This window comes from Calliphora vicina, chromosome 2, assembly GCF_958450345.1.
Source record: "Calliphora vicina chromosome 2, idCalVici1.1, whole genome shotgun sequence".
NCBI lineage: Eukaryota > Metazoa > Arthropoda > Insecta > Diptera > Calliphoridae > Calliphora > Calliphora vicina.
In genome coordinates, this window is record NC_088781.1 from 100954644 (window position 1) to 100962730 (window position 8087).

Below are 8087 nucleotides of genomic sequence, written 5' to 3' on the forward strand. Positions count from 1 at the left end.
AGACCAATTTCCTTAATGTTATGAATTTTAAGTAAAACCTATACAGAATCTTATAGTTCAGATAATTTTAAATATACTGTGAAAGTTTCAACAAAAACGGACGACTTCAACCCTTAAATGGTGAAGGTGAAATGTAAAATTTTGCAATATTTGGAATTTCTAAATGAAAGATTTCGAAATATTATATATGTACTTTTGGGCCGATTTTGATGAAACTTAAGAAAAATATAACATAAACTCTAGAGTTTATAATAACAGCACAAGAATGGAAATTAACGCTTAATGGCACTTGGGGTTAAAATGACCCCAAACTTTTAAAATCATAATTTTTTTATGGTTTTAGAAGTTTGGGGTCATTTTAACCCCAAGTGCTATATAGGGTTAATTTTAATTTTTCTGCTGTTTTTGTAAATACTAGTGTTTGAGTTTTATTTTTGTTAAATTTGATCAAAATCGGCAAAAAAAAATATACATTTCGAACATTTCGAAATCTTTCCAAGAGAAATTCCAAATATTGAAAAATTTGACCTTTGACCTTCACGATTTAAGGGTTAACGTTTTCCGATTTTAGTAAAAGTTTCAGAGTATATTTAGAATTATCTGGACTATAATATTCTGAATAAGTTTTGCTTAAAATTCATAAGAGTAAGGAAATACAGCTCATTCGCCTAAAAATTGCCAAATAATTGGTTTTACTCGAAAATTTCAAAATTTAAATCGCAGGTACGGAAAAACTATAAGAGATATTTTCATAATTTTTTCACATTTTTATTCCGTATTATATTCTTAATAAATCCCAATGAGATGATCAAAAATTTCTGAAATTTTTTTAACAAAATTTTTAAAAATTTGAAAATGGAGTTTTGAAACTGCCGTTAATAAATTTTTATTTTTTTGTTCATACCTAAGAATAGGTTAACGGTATCCTACGAAGACAAAAACTCATATACAAGTAAATATGGACAAATTTTAAGTAAAAATTAGCTTTTATTTTAATATTTATCAAAATATGTTAATTTTGTTCCTACCTTTCTTGTTCTAGTTGCCTGAGACACGTTAATGGCCTGGCGAATTTTTAATAACATTAACATTATTTGACCAATTTATTTTTTTTATGTCTCATTAGAACGACAATTACTTACACATTTCGATTCTTTTAAATTAAATTGCAAATGTTTTTTTTAATGGCAAAATTTTTACAAAAACTGAAAAAAATGCATTTTTTCCCCCTTGTAAATTCATCTCAAAACTTCAGAGGGCTTGCGGCACGTCTTATCCCCAACCGATTTACCTAAAATTTTTTCAGGATGATTTTTTTTACTAATGTTCACCAAACTGGAGGGTGAGAATGGCCAAAATCCAACTTTCGTTTATTAAGGGCCACCCTAAGGTCCACTCCCATACTATTTTGATGTTTTTAATACAATATCGGCACTACTATAATAGTGAAACTCTTAAAACTTTGTGAAAATTACTTTGTTACCAGTATCCGCTGTTGAGAGGATGGGGACATGGATTTTAATTTAAAATAAAAAAAAAATACAATATAGTAACCAGCATATCTGTAAAACACCTCCTTTAATTTATATAAACAATTTTGGATTAATATTAAGATTATTGCACATTAAACAAATTTATTTTTAATAAATTTAGATAAAAGTCAATGAATATGCTAAAAATATGTTCTTTTTAATAAATAAAGTAGTAGTTTTTTATCACTATATCTATTTAAGTACATATGTATGCCAAAACTCTAATGGCTCATACTATAACATTTCAACTAAATAGATGTAAAAATGTAAGTCTAAATAACAACCGGATATTTATTGACAATGGAGCTGTAATTTACAGTTTACCTTCATAGAAACCCATACCCATGATTCCCCATGGAATTATTAGTGAACGCTTCTGACGACATGGTGTCTCTCATATGTTTCTACAAGCATATTGTTGGGCTTCACTCTTAACGCACGTTTCATATTAAGTTAAAGTTTGTCATTCAGACCCTCACATCCTTTCTGTTGCGTGGTTTATTTGTCGTGCTTCCTTCTCTTTCGATAATATAACAGCAAAAGTAGCAGCAAGAAAAGTATACAAGTAGATTGTAAAAAAGAAGTAACTGTAGAAAAAGAGGAGGGATGGCGTAGAGTGGGAGAAGCATCGACATAATGTTTCCGTTTCCTTGATGAGTTTTTGACTTTTTGGTTGTTTATTTACGGGTGGATTTGTTGTTTGCCATCATGTTCTTTTTACTCTAACATACAAATTCGCAAAAGAATGTGAGTCCTGAATAAAGAAAAAAGACTCGCTCGTATCTTTTTAAGGATGTTGTACATGTTGTTAATTTAAACTTTGTTTTTCTATCATGCCTAAACCTATTTAGATACTCACATACTCCTAGTCATACATTTGTTTTGTATTTATTTAATTAAAGTTCTAAATTAATTTTAGTACGTTTTATTTAAAATATATACATAAGAACTTGTATGTAAATAAGCTCATATATACTTACAACTATACATACATCTACAAGTACTTATATGTATGTATGTGCTCATATGTATAGTTACATAGAGTTTAAATAAAACATATTAACAGCATCAAATTGATTTTTTGTTTCTTTTGTACTCGTATAAAGGAAATGCTACAAAAGATTTTTTGTAATACTCACTCACTGACTTCTCCTCGTCCTGCCATCTACTCTAATGTAGGTCACTGAACATAAGATGTTATTTGAGAGAAATGAATTTATAAAAACTTAAAGGATTAAAAAATATATTTATACAAATTTAATTCATTTAAGTTTTGATAGCTTTTTGCCATGTTTTTAAATAAATACTTTTTTTTTAGGAAAATTAATGAATGGCACTGGTTAGAGTTTGAAACATGGTAATGAAATCTGTGGACTTTTGACAAAATAACTTCAGTGTAATTTTAAAATTTTTCAGGAGTGTGCAAAAACTGTTGAATTGATCATTAATTATTTTATTATTTGTCCTTGAACAATGTTCTCGAGTCTCTATTTTAATACATTATTTAAAAAAAAAATTATATTGTGCACATCTAGAGAAAATAACCTTTTAAACCATATATGTTTCATCAATATTGGTGGACAATAACATACTTCAATGTGTACCACAAAAAAACGTGTGGCCTATTTATATATAAGATGTAGTTAATACCGGAATTTCTTGTTAGTTTTTAATTGTAAATAGGGTTTTTAATTACCCGAACATTTTTGGTTCCAGTGAATCGTTGTGGTGCAATTGTTTTAAGAGAAACTTGCTGAAATTTACACGATTTCTTCTTGTGCTATTTAAATGCAGGTTTTTCCAGTTTTATTATCGAAACATCACTAAAATGTAATAATAGGGTTACATTTTAGCCTTTTTAAAACGTTGGTTTATTTCCTTTAAATAAACCGGATACTTTTTATTGTAAATAAAAGCCCTTTAGTAGTTTAAAAATTGTAACAACTCTTTATTTATTCAAATGTAAAATAACAGAATTAAATAGTCACTCAATATTTATACTCTACACCACTATAGTGGGGAGGGTATAATGCGTTTGTGCAGATGTTTGTAACGCCCAAAAATATTAGTCTAACACCCACCTTAAATTATACCGATCGACTTAGAATCACTTTCTGAGTCGATTAAACGATGTCCGTCCGTCCGTACGTCTGTCCTTGTGCGCAAAGTACAGGTCGCAATTTTGAAGATATTTCTATCAAATTTGGTACATATAATTTTTTCGGGCCAAGGACCAAGAGTATTGAAGCTGGCTAAATTCGGTCCATTATTTCACATAGCCCCCATACAAATGTCCACCCGAAGTTGGACTTTATCGGTCATAAATGTTTAATTTATATACATATGTACCTCCACAAATTTCGCCCAAATAAGTTTAATATATTCGAAATTCGTGTCACCAAATTTTGTTACGATCGGTCCATAATTAATCATAGCTCCCATATAGACCCGCTTTCAAAAATCACTTTAAAGTGAATCTCTTTAAAATGTTGTTATACACACAATAAATAACTTTAATGTAGACATAAACCACATGACCTAATTTCATGGTGATCGGTCCATAATTGGTCATAGCTCCCATATAAGGCCCACTTCCGAAAATCACTAAAAAATATAAATTATTGGAATTTTAAAAGAAAAATGTTTTTGCTCATTTACTTGGTGTAGGGCTTGACCGACCGTACTTTCTTACTTGTTTTATACACATTTATAAATGACGTACACTTACTTATTATCATGTAAACTTAAAGACTATCGAAATTACTGTTTTCTTTATAATGGAGATCCTACAGCCACTTTTCCGATCTCGCCCATTTTTACCAAATTTCATACAGTGGTATGGAATACATCCGTACTATACTTAAAGACTTTCAAAATTATTGTTCTCCAAATATTCGAAAATAACTAATCCAATTAGGCACATACATGTTCAGCCAACCATGGTAACGAAATAAATTATTCAAAGTTTTACGGATTTATCTAATACAGTTCACCAGATATTTGATAATATATATTTATTTTGTAGGTCCAAGGCCACTAAAAATAACCCGCACATTTTCTGTCACGTAAAATTATAAAAATTTTTCAGATTTTTTTTTGTTTGCAAGATTCCACACCCACTATTCCCATCCAGACCATTTTTAGCTAATCTCTGTACAGTGATAAGAAATTGATGCATACAGCTTAAATACTTTACTTTCTATGGGAGGTCCCACGCCCACAAATCCTATCCCGAAAATATTCAGCGAAACTACGTAAAATGATAAGAGAGCCATTCTGACGACGTTTGAAGAATCCAGCAATTATAGTTCCCAAGATATTTAGAAATAACTATTTACTTTTTATGATAGGTGACTCACTCACTGTCCCGATGCATCCCATATTTGTTAAACTCCATGCAGTGATAATAAATTGATTCATCTAAAGTATGAAGACTTTCATAGTTAGAGTTCTCCAGATCTTTGAAATTAGTATTTACTTTGTATGTGATGTGCCACGCCCAGTAATCCAACCCCAAATATTTTCAGTGAAACTATGTTCAACTACAAGAGCCATCCGGACAAAGTTTCAAGAATCATGCAATTATAGTTCTCAAAATATTTGGAAATAACTATTTACTATGTATGGATGGTGACTCACCCCATGTTCTGACCCCTCCCATTTTTAGTTGAAATTCATGCAGTGATAAGTTATTGATTCATATAAAGTTTGAAGACCTTCATCATTATAGTTCTCCAGATATTCGAAAATAACTTTGTGATATGTGCCGCGCCCACTAATCCAATAAGCTTAATACTTTTACGATTATAGTGCATCGGATATTTGAAATTATCCATTTATATTGTATGGAAAGTACCACGTCCACTAATCAAATACAAACCTATGTAAAATAAAAAGGTTTCTATCGGGCAAAGTTTGAAGACTTTGAAAATTTTAGTGCTCAAGATATTTAGAAATAACTATTTACTTTGTATGGGAGGTGCTACAACTCCTCATCCAATCCGACCCATTTTTGTTTAAATTTCTTGAAGAGAGTGTTTAAACTTTGTATAAATTACGTTGATGCTTGTTCAAGAAATAGCACATTATAGTTTTGTCAGTTAGATAGGCAATTCATGAAATTACTAGAAGATGGCACTGTGTATATGAATAGTAACAGAACATTGCAGTCAGTCAGTTTATTGTAGGCGCTGTTAGACTTAACATCAAATACTACCAGTGTATTTTTAAAGTGTGTAATAAGTGATGATTAAAAGAATCGGGGATTTTATAATACCTGTATTTTCGGGAATTTTGTAATATCGGGGATTTTATAATACCGGTATTTTCGGGTTTGACATTCCTAGAAAATAGTACTAGAACTTGTTACTATGATGAATTTGTAAAAGAACGCATATCAAGATTAAATAGTATTACATGTCTTATAAACAAAATGTTAAATACAACCACATTTAAAATTAACAAATATAAATATAAATCTGTCTATTTAACCAATTTCTACATAAAGAAAATATTTGCCATAAATACTGTATTGTAAACTCAACAAATCATGGTAATGACAATTATTGATTAATTAAATCCTAAGACAAACATAAATTGAATAATTTTCAATAAATGCATAAATCTTTCCAAACAACCACAAATGTTTGCTAAAAGAAAATTATTAGAAATTATTACTATGTATATTTACGCATGTAAATAAGCATGAATGTATGTAAATGTACACATTTTAAAATCTAATATACATACATTAAATTAACCACACTCATAAGTTTGTAGACACACTTACGAATACAAATAAAACTTAATGTTTTCTTAAGGATTTTAAGCAAAAAAAAATGTTTTTCATAAAACAGGTTGTATTATTACATGGTAAATAAATACAAACATTTATAAACAAAACTGTTTACAGCATCCCAGCAGTAAAGCAAGTAGTCAATTTATCCCTTATAGACAGTAATTGTCACCAATTTCTGACTCCAATTTATAAATTTTGAGTCATTTGACACGAAACTGCTCTTTGTAGTGCAGATAGAAGTTAATTGGTTACTTCAAACATCACAGGTAATCTAGCGTGAAGTCAATTGTAACTTTAGTGTCTCTAAGTAATCTATAGTGTAGTCACCTTAAACGTTTATTTTCCACTTAATTTTTTGTGACTGATTTTATACAAATTGTGTTGATATAATTCTCATACGGATTCTGTATTTTTTGGTAAAGTCGGAAGTAATCATTTAAAGAGCTTTCTGAGGAAGGTTTGTTTACATGCATTCGGTTTGAAGATGTCTGTTTAATTGACTATTTGAGGTCAATTAGCAAGAAATAACTAGTTATGTAGCTGATCAAGTAACTAGTTTAGTATCTAGAAAGGTAAAGGGTTCTATTGCGTTGACTACTTTGGACTAGCTATAAGAAAGTCTTATTGTAATCAAAAAAGGGGTCATGCTTATGACATGTACGTGGTAAAATAACTAGTTAAGTAACTAGTTGTCACCCTAAGTTATAGGTAAAATCACTAGTAAGGCACATTCCCCTAGAACTGCTGGGATATTTTACATATAAAGGTACGAGTATTGTTAGTTGTTGTGGTTAGGTGGAAGATTATGAATTTGCTAAAATATGGCTGTAATTCTCATAACACAACCCTCGCCTTTTTGTAATCACTTTCACACATAGTTATCTAAACACATGTAAAACTGTACACGATAGTTGCTGGCTTTAATGCCACGTATCAACGATGTACGTTCATATGTAAGCAATTTTAATCCGATTAAATTTCATATTGTAAAATATTAAATGCTGCTTAGAAGTATTTCGAGTTCCTTATAATATATTCAAACTATACACATTTACACGCAAATACACATTTATTTCTAAACTATACATTTATTCGTATACCAGTAACTCACACTTTAAGTGTTGGCATCAACACTATACAGGTGATAAGCTCCTAGTCTACTAACTGCACACACACTGCTCCACATAAAGACATTCACATTCATTGAAATCTATAGACTTACAATACACATTTACATTTGCAAGGAATTCGTATAAGGATTCATGAATTTACTTACTCAATGACAGTCTCTACCAATGCCGCCACTATATTTGAGCCACCACCAACACATTCCACCATTGTAACCAAATGTTCAGCTATAATGAAAATGAAACAGATGTACTGCTCGACAAAATACAACTAAATTCTTGCTAGTTTTCTCCGTGTATTTTGTTGGTTTTTCCAAGTTGGCTCGTATTGTACAGCAAGGAGTAATAATGTTTTCGAAACCGTACATCTTCCGTACAGTCTTTTGAAGGTGCACTTACAAAATACCAGTGGTTGTAATAGGAATGGATATATATTGCCACACACATCCTTCTACATAAGAGTTGCGAGAAATAGTTTCACAATTACAGTAAGGTAAATTGCAGAGCTACTAAAGAGCAATTTCCTTAGATCGGATGGAATATGTTTATAAAAATCTTCATTTGAACGATGAACAATTTGAATGAAAATTAAAACTATAACAATATTAATGTTTCACCTAGAAATTAACG